Here is an 18,386-nt window from a genome sequence, read left to right as displayed (position 1 = left end):
CTGCTTTGACAGCAGACAGGAGTGAACTGAGGACACAGAGACAGAGAGAGAGTGGTGGAGCGAGCTTGGTTTGAACAGGCTGACCTAGTTAGACTCTCCCTTTAATAAAATATTGAGACTGAGAAAAGAGGCACGCAGGTCTCTCTCTCTTTCTTTCTCTCTCTCCATATATATATATATACATCACTCTCTCTCTCTCTTTACTTCTTTTGGAGAGTTCGGTTTTTGATTACAGATCCAAGTCTGTAAACTTGAAAACTGATTTCTGCTTGATCAAAAACATCCAGCAGAAATAATAAAGATAATTTGACTAAAACTAGACGCTGTATAGAACATATAAAATGAAACATAAATCTGCAATTTTTTGCCCGCAGCACAGTCACGATGGGTTTCTTATTAGCATCATTATTACTTTGGCTTTATTCTGTGAAAAGAAAATATCTGCATCAAACTAGACACAGTGTTAGTAAGAGCAGAAATGTCACTAAATCTCACAATGTTTAAGCTTCTGTGAGTTTTTAAAGGTTTTTGAAAATTTCTGCCTTTGGTGACTCCTAGTGGAACGATCAAAAATGACACAAATGTTTAGTTTTTTTGCACATCTCTGAGTAAAGTCAAGTCAAATCAACAATCATTCCATGGTCAGAGTCGTTAGGAACATCATTTGACGTTTGACATGTTAACTGAAGCTTCTGACCTGTACCTGTCGGATGTTATGCACTGCACTCCTGCCATGATTAATAGACTGGATAGTTGCATGAATAAGCAGGTGCACAGGTGTTCCTAATAAAATGCTCAGTGAGTGTATTTGTGTGTTAAAACCACAGACCTTATTTCAGACATCTGAAGCAAAAGTCATTGACTTTGGGACGAGGGAACAGGAAGTGCTAACATGCTAACTCTATATTTCATACTGTTCTCACATTGCACATAACACAACGCTGTGTTTAATTAAAACACCACAAACCTACTGACACACAGAATAACAACCTGGGGGCAGGTGGTATTTTCCCAGCAGGAAGAATGGTTGGTTACTGATGTTGCCATGTTTGCTGTGTGAGCTATATGGGCTCAGTGCTCAGAGGACGGGAGCTGGGAGTCAGAGAAGGTGGGGTATGGCTGAAGTCAATAGGTGCCCAATATATTTGCTCCCATAACAGTGGTCAGGGACTCTTGTTTCTCTTGTCTGATTAAAACAACCTCATGAATTCAATAAAATGCTGCGTCTCTCTGTCTCGACCTCGCCTTAGATAATCTTCACATAAACACACGCTGATTGGAATTTTATTGTTCCATATTTTTGCAAATTTGTTTAGACCTGAACCTGAACTATAGAGTTAAACCAGACGAAGGTGACCTTGTCTACCTCTGTGGCCCTCACTGTCGGCTGCAGTGCAGAGTATTTCTCCTCATAAAACTCCGACAATAAAGGCAGACATGATGTTTACTGTGATAGATTACAGAAACTTGAGCAAGTTTCAAGCTTCTGCAGGTTGGGTTTGTCTGAAAACATCCACACTCTCAAACGCACACACACACTCGCACACACACAGATCCATCATCCTCACGCTGATCTAAGCTGGTTAATCAGATTTCTGTCGTTCCTACCTGTTTGGATCTGAACCAACAGACACATGCTGTCGACTTCTCTGGATGAATTCACAGACACACTCCCTCTTTTCGCTCTCTCTCTATAGGTCTGCAGTGTGTAGGTGTGCAGCAGTGTGTAATAGGTTTTTCAGTGCAGCTCTGCAGCCTGAAGCCTCCGCTGGGCTCAGTGGGAGAAAGTCAATTACAGCAGGGCTGAGCCTGGCCTGCGGGGGGGCGTATGGGAGGGAGATAAGACCGTAAAGATGGCTGTCGCCGAGCGCTCCCTCGACTGCATGCATGGGCGGGCGAGCGCTGCACTTTGCCCTCCTGCATCTTTCCAGACGCAGAGTCAGAGCGCTGCAGCAGAGGAAACTGAAACACAAACAAGAGCAGATGTGGTGACTGTTAATCTTTAAAATCATCTGCTTTAATACGCAAGTTTGTTATTGATTACTTTTATCGATTCAAAGGCGGAGTCGATGATAGCAGACCATGTAAATTTGCAGTTTATTCACACAGAGTTTAAAGGTGTGTTACAACTTGGATTTTATGTTCATAGTTTTGGCCATAGTTTACATCAGATATCAGCAGTGGGAGAAACATTCAGATGTTTTACTGAAGTGGAAGTAGCGATAATGCATCATAAAAAAAGCGAGAGAGAGTTAAAGTATCACAAGCAAAATAAAAGTATGCATATGTCCCCTGGACAAGATACAACTTTATCATTCTTATTAGTAAATGGTGAAATAAATGAGAGACTGAAATGCTACAGGATACAGAACCAACGTGAACAATGAGACAGACACACACACAACAATCTGGCAGAGAGCAGGTGTAACTGGCTGGAATAATGGGGGAAAACTGGGAACAGGTGTGTGAGTGGGCGGAGGGGGAAAAACTGGAGAGAAAGTCTGGGGGGCATCTGGTGGCCGGGTGGAGAAACGACAGCAGCAGAGAATGGCAGAATGCAGCTGAAGGCAGAGACAGAGGCAGAACAGGCGAAAGAAACAGGACCAAGACGGGAATTCTGACATTACAGGAGCCTGAGTAGATCTGTAGAGCCACATAACTCAAAACACATAAAATCAAAATAAAGAGCAGCTATAGCCGATAAAAGCCTTTTGAAAGTAGCATAAACGTATATTAAAACTATAGTTGAGTAAATTACTTGGAGGTAAAACTGAAAGTGAATGCAGCTGAAATGTCAATACACAGGAAAACAGTGTGCAGCTGCTACTGAGGCCAATGAGAACATGAACTTTCAAGACTTTAATAAAGTTTAATGCTGATGCCAGTATTTTTAGACTCGGCGCATTTTAATTTAACTACTTTTAGGTACAAAGAAATGAATAAAGGGTTCAGTATTTCTCCACCAGAGTTTAATTGCTTTACTTGGCAGCGTGTAGAAGGCATGAAACAGCTTTACAGACCTTTATGTTGGTGTTAAATCACAAGTCTGTGCACCTGCTTTTACCTCAGCCTGTCACCCTGATTAGATACCCAAGACGTTCCCTGTCATTCTGACCTGTAAATCTAAAGTGTACTGTATTTCTTCATGTTCGATCATAAACCTGAAATAACCGAATGTTTTGGCCACTTCTATGCACTGGCCATCATGGTGATCATGGTGATTGCTCAGTGTCCATATGGGCTGGGCACAATCATTCAGCAGCATTTAAAGTCCTCTCTTTGAGCTCTGTTTTTGGTCTCCACCACTTCCCCGGGAAAATATCTTGGTCTTTAGCTGCTAAAAGCACTTTTTTTTCCTGCTACTGCGACCAAAAACAACACAGAGAGTGAACCAGAGCAGTAAAGTTGTCGTCCGGACCAATAAACAATGAGCTGAAACTTGCTATAAAGCTCTGTAAAGCTGAGGGGAGCTGCAGATTCAGCTGATGATTCCCTGGAGGTTCATCACTATGAGTTGCCCCTTTCAGACTGTCACATTGTTTTCACGCTGCCATTTGTCAAAATATTGACTATACATGGTTTAAAGTGGGGACATTTTGTCCGCCACTCACTTCCTCAAAGGACCATTTGAGGGTTAGGGCTCAGTTTCAGGGTTAAAGTTAGAAATCAGTTTAGTTTGATATTAAATTTAGGGGCTACAGAGTGAATTACGTCAGGCGAGGGTGGAAATACAATAATGTGTGTGTGTTCCTGAAAGCCTAAAGCTCCTTGCTGCACAGGATTAGCAGTCTTGCGTTTCAAACAGAGGGAGAGAGGGAGAGTCAGACCGATGCTCTGTCTCTCTGCAGAAGCTAATAAGCTCCACTGGTTTTCCTCCTGCAGTGAGCTGATTACAGCATTATATCTCATATACCTCCATTCACCTCCCAATACACCAATACACCCACCCAACATACTGTACCTCCATAACCAAATATGCCCTACCCCTATACCCTGGTGCACTCTTATTACCGGATGATTCATCTCATCGGGGTCATTGCTGCAAGTTAAAGTATCACATTATATTGTTCCTGTATGTCTCCTGATATACTTTATAGTTCGTCTCCACATTTCAGAGCAACTGTCCAACACTTAATGAATAAGTCTGATCATAAACTTTATATTTCTTATTGTTAATTAATTCCACAAAAAGACCAATAGAAAGAATTAATTGATAGTTGGTTTCATGATATTCCACTGACCAACAGGTGGCGATAATGTGCCAAGATCAGTATTAGGGGTAAAGTGCTACAAAATTACACGCAAGTAATCACCAGTCAGTTCTGTTTTCAAATAAGCAATCTGTTACTACTACAACAAAATGAAAATGAGAACACATTTGCACAGTTTGTTTCTTTCTTAGCGCTAGCGTACTACTGGAGGGTTTCCCATCCTACAGGGTGTTAGCTCAGCTAGTGAGATGGCAAAGAGGACGGCCTTTACGTCATGGAAATATTTGTATTATTTCGAATTTGTGGGTGAAAAAGAAAAGAACAAGTGAAATTAAAATTTTGTTTGTGTGTCTGTTGGCTGTGAAGGACTCTACTTTAAATTTGAAGAAGCAGCTGTGAGCTAAGCTAACAGCTCCACAACACTGGTAGCGAGAAAGAGAACAATGGCGGTGATTATCTTTTAGTTCAGCTAAAGCTGTCACTCCAGTGGTAATGCAGAAGCACTCTGATGAGTTTCTTTTCTCAGTAGGTAACTGACGTAAGGAGTTACTTTTTATAAAATCAGTACTTTTAAAAGTAATGTTACTTAGCATTAGCTAAGATGTGCTGCAAGAAAGAAAGAAAAAGAAAAAATATTGATTGGCACTGAATGTGTGATACGTAACTCTGAGTGTGAACATTTGTTTGTTTAGAAGAAAACTCCTCAGGTCTCCTTTAAATTTACAAAACAGTAAAGTAAAATGGATGCTGCCTGCTTTTCCTACAGTTTTATACACCCTTATAAATCCCATATATAACCCTATATAACCTCATATATCTTTAAATGTGGTTATACAGCTTCATATTCTCACACATTATAAGAACCTTCTGGTAAATCCAGACCGTGGAGTCCAGAGTCTGAGCTCAAACAAAGATAATTATGATGAAGTTTTTACATATTCCTGTGGATTATACGAGCAGAGCTGTCGAGTAACAACCATCCTCTGCCTCGCTCTCTCTCCCAGTCTGTGAGTGTTGGGAATGACTGTGTCCCTGATGTCTCTGCCTCCCTGCTTTATATTCTGCTCCTGACTCTCCCTTTCACACACTCACACAAAAACACACACACACACTGACGGTGTTGGGATGGACAGATAGAAGAGAGAAACAAAGAACGAGCTATAGAAGGCAGCAGAGGAAGCTTCAACATGAACCATCCTCCCTTCTTTATGTCCTTTCATCTTTCCTCTGTTTCCTTTGCTGGGTATCTTTCAGAGCAGAGCTGCTTTATTCGTTCTTATATATCTAGACTGCCCTGAGCCCAGTATGTTTAATGTAGGCCATATTAATCTGTGAAACTAAGTCAAACTATCCCTTTAACATCAGCCAACAACATTAAAACCACAGACTCCCCGATGGCAGGGGCCTCAACAAACCCAATACGCCACCAACTCTGCTCAGAAATGTCTCGATACTGTGATTAAATACTGTTTTTCAAAGTAAAAGTAACTGTTTCAAGTAAAACCAAAGTAAAAGTCTGTCTCTAGATACTTTCTGACTCCCCTGCTCTGTCTGTGGATCTCAGCTATACTTCCACACCTACACCTTGCTGTGAAGCAACAGTAAGTTTAGCAGTTTGGGGTATTTGTGACGCTAACTGTCACATGACCTGCAGTACCAAAAGTGGCCACTGCACCAAAACTGAATCCTGGTTCAGTGGTTATCAGCTGAACCCTGATCAGGACCAGCAGGAGTGTGTGTGGGGTGTGTGCCAGGCAGTGATGTCCTCTCTGTAGGTCATTCAGCTGGCGCTCGCTCTCTCTCTCTCTCTCTCTCTCTCTCACACACACACACACACACACACAGAGCAGAGCATGATGGGTAAAAGAAACATCTGGATGGCAAAGAGACGCAAGGCCTTTCTCTATCTGTGTTCTGGTGAAACATCGTCGGTCACAGTCAAAGTCCTGCTCACTCAGAGTCCACATCAGACCGAGTCCAGATTCAACAACAGGAAGTGTTTGACCTGTTTGATGTGTCTGTGTTTTTTTTTGAACACGTGGTCAATTTATTCAAATAAAGTCTGTTTGTAAATTTGCTCTGACGTTTCTGGAGATGTGAGGACCAGGTGAGACGGCAGCCATCTTACCAGAGATTCCTCCCCTCCTTCTCCTTTCTCCTCTCATCTCCCTCTTTCTTCTTCTCCTGTCTCCTTCTCTTCTCTACTCTCCTTCATCCTTTCCTCCTTTTCCTCCCTTGCTTCCTCCACTTGTCTGATTTTCTCTTCTCCACCTTTCCTCTCCATTCTCTCCTCACCTCCCCTCTCTTGCTTCCTCCATTCATCTAATTTTCTCCTCCCCACCTTTACTCTCCTCCCAACTCCTCTTCTCCTTTCCTCATTTTCCCTCCCATCTCCTCCTCCTCTTGCTTCTACCTCTCTTTATTCTCTCCTCTTCCTTCCTCTTTTTTGTGTTCTCTCCCCTCATTTCCACCACTCCTCTCCTATTCTCCTAGCCTCCTCTCCTCTTTGTGTCTACTCGTGTCCTCCTCTTTTCGTTGCTTCGTCTCCTTTCCTTCTCTCCTCACTTTCCTTCTTCTCGTCTGATCTCCTCTCACCTCCTCTTCTCTCCTCTTGCTTCCTCATCTTCTCTTCTTGTTGCGTCCTCTCCTTCTTGTTTCCTCCCCCCTCCCTTTCCCTCCTCTTCTCCTCTCTCCTTTCTTTTCTCCTCCTCCTCCTCTCACTCCACACAGAAAGTTTCACCTGTGGTTTTTCGGCAATGGCGCCTCAGGCTCACAGATCTCCTCCTAACACCTCCTCAAAGAGCTCACCACCTCCTCCATAGCGCGCACACACACACACACACACACACACACACACAGATCCATATTTGAATTCAGTTATCTAACGTTATCGAGGCCTGTCATGTTGTGGTGGGATGTACGTTCGATGTTCGGATGGGGAGATTTGGGAATCGTCAGAGTGTGTGTGTGTGTGTGTGTAAATTATTCATCTCCCCTTGAAATGCAAACGACAGCCGAGGCGAGGGAGCCGCCACGCTATGTAGGTCACTTCCTATCTCGCACGGCCGTGGCATTGGAGGAAAGAGAGAGAGGGATTGAAGTGAAGCGACCGGCTGATGAATCGCCAATCAGAGACGCACTCAATCACCACCGACAGGAAGAGGAGGCAACGATGAAGACGAACTCTTCTTCACTGGTTTTCTCAAAAGGAGACGAACATCTCTGTGAACTACTGAGTAAAAAAATCTTACTCAAACAGAGGTAACTTCAGCTTTAAAGTAAAATTTCTCTTTTGAAAAACACCCAGATGTGCCAGATTATCATTGTCTGTTTCTTTACTAACTTTTTGTTGCATGTGTAAAACTGATAATAAGTCAATGATCTTCTGCAAAAAACTCAGATGTGAAAGTTACATCTGAGTTATAAATCAGGCGATGGCAGCCATGAACCACATCGTCTCTGGTTTGCATCCAGATAATGACCTTTGTTCCCTGGTATTTTTAATATCTGTTAAATTAATGCTTAAAACACCCACAACTAAGTTTAAGAAGACGCGGTTAAATCAGTCCTGATCCAGCGCTAATTTCTAGTAACATTCAACATGCAAATAATCCAACTTTCACCAGCTGAAGAAACCTGAAAAAACCTCAAACATCGAGCTCTGCAGACGTTCTTGTAACTACAGTCAGTGGTGGAGAGGCCATAGGGAGACTTCTCCCGGTGGGTCGCTACATAAACTGGGCCGGTGGCTCAATGTGAAAAAATAAAACATCAGAGAGACAAAGAAGAAAGAGAGGGAGAGTTGGTATCTTTATCATGATTTTAGACTGTTGCTGGGTTGCTTTATATGGATAGCAACATGTAGAGGTGTGGCTGAAAGTTTCAGAAAATCCAGAAAAATCTGTCAGAGGTGAGCAGGAGGTTTAATATTGTGTGCTATGGTTTTGTTTTCTGCTCTGGTTTCATCAGAGTCGGAACGATCAGCTCAGAAAGGTCTGATGATGAAAGGGTTAGGGTTAGAAAGGTCTGATGATGAAAGAGGAAACACTAAAATTAAAACAGGTCTGTTGCTGTGTTTATAATGATACTGTATAAAAAATATGTCATGAATTCCAGTGATTCTGACAGAGCGGACAAAGTGTTTCTGTAAGTGTTTGTTGTTCTCGACCCTGATGAAGGTCACAAGACAAAACATGTTGTTCTTTATACTCCAAGTGTTACTGGAATTTATTTATTTATTTATTTACCTTTTCAAATTCAACCATTGTTCCCTCTTTTCTTCTGGTGCATCCAAGGACACTGATGTGAACTGTGTTTCCGCTGGATCCACGAGTATTTTGCAACTTCTCAGATAAGTCTCGTCTGTCTTACCAATGAAAAACATCGATAATCCACACCCTAAAAATATTGATGCTATGGAGACAGCTCCCAAAATGAGAAGCTGTTGGTTAAATGTCTGAAATAAGGTCTGTGGTTTTAACACAAGCTCAAGACATTTTCAGGTTTTTTCAGGACTACAGAGGTTGTCGGGGACGTTAACATGAAAACCCATCTACTCACCAGTCCACCTTTACAGCCTCGTTGTGTTTCTACTCACGCTCTTTCAAACTCTCACTAACTTTCTAAGAAGAAAGGCTTTTGTAGAAGAGCTCAGAGCTAAATGAAATGACCAGTTGGAAGCTTAGTGGTGGAGACGTTGACGTCATGTGACCGTGGTGTAGTTGGTTTATAGCCTAACATTAGCTTCTTACTTCAAACATCAGAACAGTGGTGTTCATCTGTGAAGATGATCTGATCAACTAAACCTGAAGGATCAGAAACTTTAGCTGCTCACTGTTTATTTTCTGGAATAATCCAAAACACTATGAAAAAATCCCATTGGCCTTTTGTGGAGGAACCAGGCTGATGCTAACTTCAGGGCTGGACTACAGAAACACATCATCCCTGCACCACTCTGTATTTCTGCTGCTGTTTTGTGCCATAACGAACTCTTTAGCTTTCTTTCACTTGACGAACATTTGGTTCTTACCATTAAAAACTGTCTTCTGTTTAAAGATGTTTGTAATTTAAGTCATAAACATCATAAACATTATAAATAAATGCCTAATTATTCAGTGGTAATCAAAAATATGAACAAAGTGTCACCTCATAAATCATGAATCTTCTACAATAAAACATGACTGAAGTTCAAACCTGTGACCTCTCTCTCTCTGTCTCTGTCTCTGATGGAAGATGGAGAGTTTTCATCTCTGTGGCAGGGGGTGGGGGGGGTGGGGACGTCTGTTGTCTCCGTGGAAACAGGCAGCCATTTTGGATTCTCACAGGGAAGCTGATGGCGTAAATGCGGCTGCCATCAATCAAACTGTGGTTCCCTGTGGTGACGGGGCATCTGATCTGAGCTGCAGACACACACACACACACACAATATAATACAGTGGATTTAAAGGTAGATACTCAAACACAGTAATACATGAAAATACAATATATCCATGTAAATATACTCCATTTATTTTAGTATAGAATATCCTTAAGTTCTCTACACTTAAACCGTGTGTTGAATAATATAAATATTACAGTGGTGCAGACTTGACAGTAAAGTGAGAAATTAAATGTTGACTTACAATTATTAAAACTCCACTTGACAGTAGTTTTATATTGACACTGATGTTAAAGTGTTGCTCATCGTACTGAAACACTGACTCTTTACGGAGCTGTCACTTCATCCAAACGTGGGTAAAAATTAAACGTTCCTGACCCAACATTTACAGTCTATAAATCCAGCAGAGGGCGCTATCAAAAGTCATTCAGAGCTTGACCTATTCCAGCCCCACAGATCGATCTGTAAACCAAGCCGATCAGTAAAATAGAGGCAGCTACAGCAACAGGAGGCAGCTCTAAAAACCCACTGTACGCTACACCACCGGCACCAAACAGCTGAGGAGTCAGATATTTCCGTCAGGAGCTGGTGGAGACCAAAACCAGAGCTAGAAGAAGAGTCGATACCGGACACAACGACTCCGGTGGGATGTTACTGTTGCTCTGTGTGTGTGCTGGAGGTGTGAGTAGGCAGCTATCTGCTGATAAAAACAACTTTATAAAGTTATCAGGACTGTGTGTTGGAGTTCCTCTGCCCACCAGTGGACAAAACAATCAATTAATGCAGCTTTAATTTTTCTTCAGCCTCTAGATGTGGACAAATCAGTCGGTTCTTTATGTCCCAGATGATAAATCTGACATTAAATGTGAATGTGTGAGTGTTGATGATCCCCAGATTGTTTGACCCCCCTGGTCCTCCCCCGCCTAACACCAACGTCAGGGCAAAGTTTCCACCTGTAATTGTGGGCAAATTACCATAGAGTTTACTGAGGGTATTTATTAGAGGATGACACCGTGACCTTTCCTCGATGGCCACTCTCAGGACAGACTTTACATTTTCAGTTTCTAAGAATAGCGATCTGTCTGTCTTGTATTTTGGGAGCGTGGAGTGTCTCTCTGCAGGGGTTTGGCTTTGAAAAGTTTGGCTTTTTCATTCTTCTTTTTTTTTTTTTTTTTTTTGCATAAAGAATGAGGAGAAGATTTGGAGCTGAATTAAGAAACACGAAGCCGGAGAGAGCAGTTGAGTCTGCAGGAGGCTGATTAACATTTAATACGAGTGAGAGACGGACAGGCAGACACAGACGGTGTCCATGTTACTGAAGGAATTCATACAAGCTTTTTCTTTTTTCCCACTGTTACTGAATGAACGAATGGATGAATGAATAAATGTTGATTATTTTATGGATGTAAACACCTCCAGACCTCATCAAGATTCAGAAATTTTAACAACACTGAGGAAAAGACTTCATGTGTTTTTGTAACCTAATTAAACTGACTGACGACAAGGTATAATTTATTCTTGGTGTCTCACTAAAATCTCTGAACAGTGTCCTCTAATTAACCAGTGACCAAAGTCCAGATGAGAGAAAAGAGGAGTTACCATCCACCGCTTTTTATGTGCATTTCAATTTGTACATTTTAAAAACCTGACTGGAAACCCTGAAATTCTGTAAAGAAAAGGTGGAAAAGTTGGTGTAACGATAAAAAAAATGCAACAAAGTGAAATGGAAACCACAGAGGAAGCAACACATTGCTGCAAACAAAACATCAGCTCTACACGGAGCGACGAGGAGACGTTAACGTTCCTCAAATTAATATATGAAGCAAACAGAGATGTCATATTTCCATCACATTTTCCTCTTAGTCTTCCCTCGTTTGAGGTTTGACTGGAGTTCTGTTCATTACATTTTGTTGCACCTTCTTCTTCTGCAATGATTTAAATGAACAATATGTTGAGTTTGGGGAAGTTTTTACCAGAAGCTGAGAGGCGGACATTTTTTTAGTGAATCTTGTGAGTCACGTGATTCCAGTGGAATTCCAACAAGATGGGAATTAATTTTACTGCTCATCGCACGACTGGGTCAAAAAAACACAACACGGGAACAGGACAGGATGGAGTCATTCTTCTGGGCTTGGGACGGGATAAGAGTGAAAATCCACTCAGGTGTCAACCTCTAATCCGCAGAGGTCTCCTCCTCTCCAAAACAAACGTACGGTAACCTGACTGTGGTCAAACACACTAGCTGGGGATGTAAAGGCAGTTGGTAGTTGGCAAAGATCATTAGCTGCTCTGTACGAGAAACAGGGAAAACTCTGTCTACTGTTGATGGAGCTGAATATCTCTACTCTGAATTTAAATTTATTCCCTCTGGACACCTCCAGTCAACAAAAAGTAAGGCCTCATGGCCCTACGTCACACACAGAAGCAGCTAGCTCAGTAATTCTTTCTTTCGTTTTGTGTTTGTTTCCTGAGTGACTGACAGGCTTTGTTTTCTGTACATGAGCTGTTAACATGTCAATGAGTCAATGAAACTACACAATTTTAAATCACCATTATTATGTAAAGCATGCGCAAACCTCTGACTTCTGATGCTAAACCCTGACGCCCCTTGCTCATCGATGTTTTCTTTTCTTCCATGCAGAGCTTTTCAACAGAGCTGCAGACGTGAGAAATCGAAACCAAAACAATTACTGAACAACAACCCTGGGAGGATCTATAAAAATCTGTTTTGATGAGTGAGATTTCACTCATCGATACATTCAGTACAGCACACTGTGTGGATGATTTCTGCTCAGGCACACATATTGTGAGTTCCCAGCAGCTTGTTGCAGAGGCATCTGGATCAGTGGATATTTCTGACGTAAGAAAGAAGATTTGAGGTTTATTTGACTCCAAAATAAATCCGGCACAAAGTGATTCTAAATGAAAATAGTCTTGTAAAAAGCCATTTAAAGGCCCTTTTTTCTGCTGAGAGACTGAAACTTTCTGGCACTTTTGAGAGGTTAGTTTTGTGTCTTAGTCGATTACAATGCACCCACGTAATCATAATAATGAAAATAATGATTCCTCCTATAACTGTGAACTGAATCACAGAGGAAGCTGAGGTTCCCCTGCAGCAAATGATGTGAAACACTTCAATCTGAGCAAAGAAATGAGCCAAAACCAAGCTAATTTATGCAGAAATATGCAGCCGCTCGCTGGCCTGTGGCGGACCCCAGAGGGCTTCACTTTAGCTCCCTGTAATCAAGTGATACAGCGGGAGCAGACGATTGGCTGCTTCATATTGTCAGCGGTGGCATTTTGTCAAATTAAGACCACATTTCCCATCAGCCCCCTCTCCTCACTGATGAGGATACAAACATTCCAGCAGATTTTCCCTCCAAATCTGATCAAGCCCTGTTTTCTTTTTTTAACACTAATTCTGCCTCCAATTAATGTGTTTATGATGATTTATCGAGGCTAAAAGTCGGTGCTGAAACACCTCGAACAGCTTCAGTGTCTGGATGAAGATGTATTCTGTTGAGGCAGGATGTATGTTTGGAATTCAGGCAGTCTGCCTCTGCTGCCGGCTGCCTCGCTGGATGTCAGCCTGCTGCAGACCTGAGCAGCATTTTAACAGCCAGCAGGCAGCTCACAGCACCACAGTGTCCCATTTCTACCACACAGGCTACAGTACTCAGAGCAGAGCTGCAGAGTAATGAAATACATTTACTCAAATACTACGCTGTGTTTGTTTTCCTTCACTGGACTACATTTTAAGACAGAAATATTGTCATCAATACAGTGCATTTATCCTAAAACCGGGACCTAAGTTAGCATGTTAGCACTTCCTGTTCCCACTTCTCTAAGTCAGTGTGTTTCTGGTTAAATGTCTGAAATAAGGTCTGTGGTTTTAACACAAGCTCAAGACATTTTCAGGTTTTATTCTCTGACATAAAATGGGTCAGTAAATCCCCCACTCCTGATGTTTGAAGCTTTTACGTGTCTTAAAAAAGGCGGTTGCTAACGAGTGTCTAAATGAGACTACAGAGGTTGTCGGGGACGTTAACATGAAAACCCATCTACTCACCAAACATCAGGCAAACACTATAAAAGTCCAAACTAAATACTAATCTTGACAGTCAGCAAACAACTTCCACAGGTCGGAAATAATACAGCAAAAGATTTCACTTTTGAAAACATAAAAAGATTATGTCACTGTCAACAATTTTCCAGCTGAACCCGAGAAGAACTGATTTGCGATTGTCGTCATTTTGACTGTGCTCAGATGTCGTTTTCAGAATCCAGTTTTATTAATTTTTTATGTACTCAGGTTCAGGTTTCTCCAGGAAATTGTAACCCAGTTGGATTTTCCTGATTAAACAAAAGTAATATATATTGAAAATACTTTCTAATTTTTATAGCGAATCATTTTTGGGCCACGTTTTTTTTTCCTTCACTCCACAATTTTTGAGTTTGTTTTCCCTCATCGACCCTGAATTCCCTCCGACTCTTCCTCTCTTTCCATTTCCTTGTCTTTGTTAAAGGTTTTTCTCACTTTCTGATTCTACTTTTCCTTTTCTTCTCCGTCTTTTCTCCATCAGTCTTTGCTTCCATTCCCTCTACCACCTCACTTTTTTCTCCCCTCCTCCTCCTCTCTCTGCTCAGTCTATCTTTGTCTTTTGCTTCCTCCCGTTTCCTCAAATGTCCTCCGATTCCCTCGCTGTCGTCGTCTCCTCTCTTGGCACGCTTCCTTTTCTTCTTGCTCCTCTCCCCCTCTCTCATCTTTTTTTTCTCTCCCTCCCCTCCCCTCCCCTCCCCTTCCCTCCTCTCACCACCTTCCATCACGTCCGTCCTCTCTTTCGTCTCCTTCCTCCTGTTTCACTGCCTTCTGAAACATCAGCGCTCACAGCGGGCTGTCGAACCACCCGCGGTATCTACCCACAATTCACCTCTCCTCGTAATGAGGACGCCGGGCGCTCGCGGTGCCGAGTTCAAACACTGAAAGCAGCAATTAAAAGAAGTTTATGAGTCAGTTTTGGTGAAGAGGTGAAAGTGGGGCTGTTGTGTTTGATGCTGCAGTCAGCTGAGTGTCTTTCTCTGCTGTAAACCACTTAAAATCCTTTTTTATTGATAATTTTGACACAAAGACTTTTTTCATTCGGCTTCTCGCTGCAGCATCTGGTCAGAGCCCTGCTGGACTTCCACATCCTGAACTGTGATCGAAATAAAACACATCAGCCCTCATCTAATGAACAGAAAACTGAGGCGGTTCTTCGTCTTTTCCACACGGTGCCACATGCAACAAACCATTTACAGCTCATATTTTTGAGTTTCCATCTCTACAGAATGATTAAGTGTTGCCACTTTGCTTCAGTCCTGAGATATTTTTTGCTGCCTCCAGCACTTTAAATGAGCTCCTAGTTACTCATGGTTGGATTAGCTTTTAAAACAAAAATGTGAGGAGTATACAGTATGAGGCTGTGACTGTATTGAGTCTTCCTGTCGATGGGGATTGGACGCCACCAGTGGTTTGACAATTAACCGCCATTTACAGCAACTCTCTGCATCTCTGTTGATTATTGAGATGAGCTGGGAACGAGTCTGCTTTGGGGGTGAAATTTATTTTCATAACATACAGACAACTAAGATTATCTTTGCTCTAACGGACTAAGAGCTGGATGGTTACAAGGCAGCAGCTCCCGACCTCTTATAATAAAGGGAATAGGGAAAATGCAGAATATCAACAGACTGATCCTGTTTCACGTTATGAAGACTCACACTGTAATTAAACTCATCCAAAACAAGCAATTACTGGATGATTCAAACTCATTAAGAGAGTAAGAAACTTCACCTCTGTGTTTCGAAAAACTCAGACACCATCCTGGAAACTGTCTCCTCGTTCACAGGCAAATTTCATGAATAGTCAATAAGTTCAATGTATTTCCATAATGAGTTTTACTTTCATGCCAATATTTGATTTTTTTTTTCTCATCAGAGTAGGCGTCATAATTTCCAAATGCTGAAAATCTCATTTTCAGAGTGGAACTTTAGAAATACAGAGATGGCTTTGGGGGGGTTTCAGAGCACACCAAACTTTCCATGAGGGCACAGATTGATTCGTACGTTTACTGTCCGCGATGCAAATCAGCAGCGAGAGACGAGATAACGAAGATCTGGATGACAGGAACCTGCCAGAGCTGCTGATAAACTGATCGGTTAGTGTGAAGACTAAATTGATCAGGCTCCATCACACAGAGGTCTGACTGCGACCTGTGGTGCGTTCACTGACTTGACTGACCAACGTTTTCATCTATCCACAAACCTGAAAAACCAGTGGAATTTTGTGTTTTTATGTGTCGTGCTAGCAGGAAACTTTGTCCATCAGGGGCTTATGCTTCTTTACTGAAGGCTTAAAGGGTCATTTCACCTAAATTACATAGGCCTAACATACTGCATATGCACTCAAGTCTCAAGAACTATTCATTTATGCAACTGTACATTCTTGACCTTTGATATTATGCACTTTAGGGAGAGTTTTGTACCCATATATCTGGATTTAATGTGTTTGAAAACACTGTAAGATTCATGATTTATCAGTTTGTTTGCTCTTAAATTTACATGTTTTACCTTGAAAGTTTTGCTGTTATATGGATGTTTCTTTAGATTTATTGGTTTTGTTATTCTAGGTGTAGAAATGCTGTAATCAAATAAATATTTCAGTCCGATATTTATATCAGATACTTCATCTGGTGTTTTTTTCTAATGAGCAGAGAAGTTGGCGTGTTCTTTATTCTCTCTGACCTCCAGTTACTTTCTGATTTCACCGATTAACACATTTTCAGCTGGAGAGAAAAATAAAACGAAGCAGTTGCTGTGGGGCTTGGTTTGTGAAAAATTAGGAATGACAATCCTTATCCAACAAATCAGAGGGGTCTTTGAGCCATTACCGTGCTCTAGAAAAACAGTACCCTCACCAAAAAACCTCTAAGAATCTCTGCTTTTTTCGTCATTTCAAACAGTCGTGTCGGTAGCGGCGGAGTTGGGGGAGCTGGTTTCAGAGCTGGATGCAGACAGCTGTCATGGAAACAGATGCCACTTTGTTCCTCTCGCCATCTTTGATTGCGACTCCTTCTGTGCCTCCTCCATCAACAGCGTGCTGAGCCCTGCTTCTTCCTTGATGCCGGATCAGAAAAGAAGCACCAGTGTAAACACTGTCTCGGGACTGGATGAAGACATAAAGTAGAGTGGGAACTGGGCGTCAGTGCCAGAAGAAGAAGAAACCATCGAGATTTCCCTGTTCAGGTGTCGACTGAGGTTCTGTGAGAATGTTTCTTAACAGGATGTTGTCCTTCAGAGGTTCTTCAGCCATGGCGGTAGAAAGATAATTACTCAAAGATCCGAGTGGCATGACCCCAGGACCTAAAACATCAACTTAGGGACATGAATCCAGCAACCAGATACAACCTCAGCAACTCAAACACAGCTGTAGCAACTTTGATATGACCTAAGAGATTTAGAAATTATGCCAACAACTCCAGATGTGACCTTAGCAACCTGGACCTTCACTCAAAGCGTCAGTCGTGACCTCAGGCACTCGGACATGAGCTTGGCAACTCTAGACTCAGACATTACCTCAGAGACTTAGACATGACTTCAGCAACTCAAACACAGCCGTGGCAACTTTAATACGATCTCAGAGACTCAGAAATTATGTCAACAACTCTAGACATAGCCTCAGGGACTCAGACATCACAGCAATTAAGACATGATCTTGGCAATGCAGAAAAAAAAAACAACCATCTGACTGATTTGCACATGACCCCGTGACTCGGACACGCAACCAGCAACCAAATGCAACCTCAGCAACCCACAGCTGTAGCAAATTTAATATGACCTCAGAGAGAGAGAATTACGTCAACAACTCCAGACGTGATCTTAGCAACTTGGACCTTCACTCAAAGACTCGGTCGTGGCCTCAGGCACTCGGACATGAGCTTACCGACCCCAGATACGACTTCAAAGACTCGGTCATTAACTCAGAGACTCGGACATGACCTCAGCAACTTCAGACCTGAACTCTGCAGCTCAGACTTGATCTCAGCATCTTGGCCGTAAACTTAGCGACTCCGCTGCGACCTCAGGGACTCGGACGTGACCTCGTCAATCTGGACGACTGACCACAGCAGCTCAGAGATAATTACAACATCACCATGACTTGGATGCAGTCTCTCTAACTTAGTGAGACTCAACTTGGACTCATTGGCTACACCACCACCATCACCACAGCCTGGGATTATTTTCTGTCAATGTCTGCATGAAGTTTTCTTTCCTCCCCATCAGCACTGCGAGCACTTTAGCGAACATCCCCCGCTCTGTGTCAGACGGTTTGTGGTGTCAGAGAGTTCTTCAACCCCGGCAGAACATTCTGGTTTATTTTAGACACTGTTGGTCTAAAAATTGACAAAACCTCTAACTGAAGTGTGAGCAGGATGTTTCTAATGTCTGGTTTGTTAAGTTTCTTTACAGTTTGCTCGGTCTTCCTCCCCTCCAGCAGGGCAGCGGCGGACTGATGCCAGAGCTCAGTCTACTGTGTGTTGAGGAGGAGTGCTAACGAGGCTCAGCCAGCGAGGAGGTGAAGCTGCTGAGGGGCGACCTTTGACCTCCTAGAGGCGTTTTCTCTCAGACTGGGCTGCCTCTGGCAGGGTCGTGGCGCCCCACGCTCGCCGCGAGGCAGCGGTCAAGGTCAGAGTGAGGAACCCCGAGCCTCCGTCCTGCCGTTTCCAACATCGACACCGACCAATTGACCGGCTGCAGGA

Source organism: Lates calcarifer, linkage group LG7_1 (genome assembly GCF_001640805.2).
Source record: "Lates calcarifer isolate ASB-BC8 linkage group LG7_1, TLL_Latcal_v3, whole genome shotgun sequence".
Lineage (NCBI taxonomy): Eukaryota > Metazoa > Chordata > Actinopteri > Centropomidae > Lates > Lates calcarifer.
The sequence above is the reverse complement of the archived record's forward strand: the minus strand, read 5'-3'. Positions refer to the sequence as shown.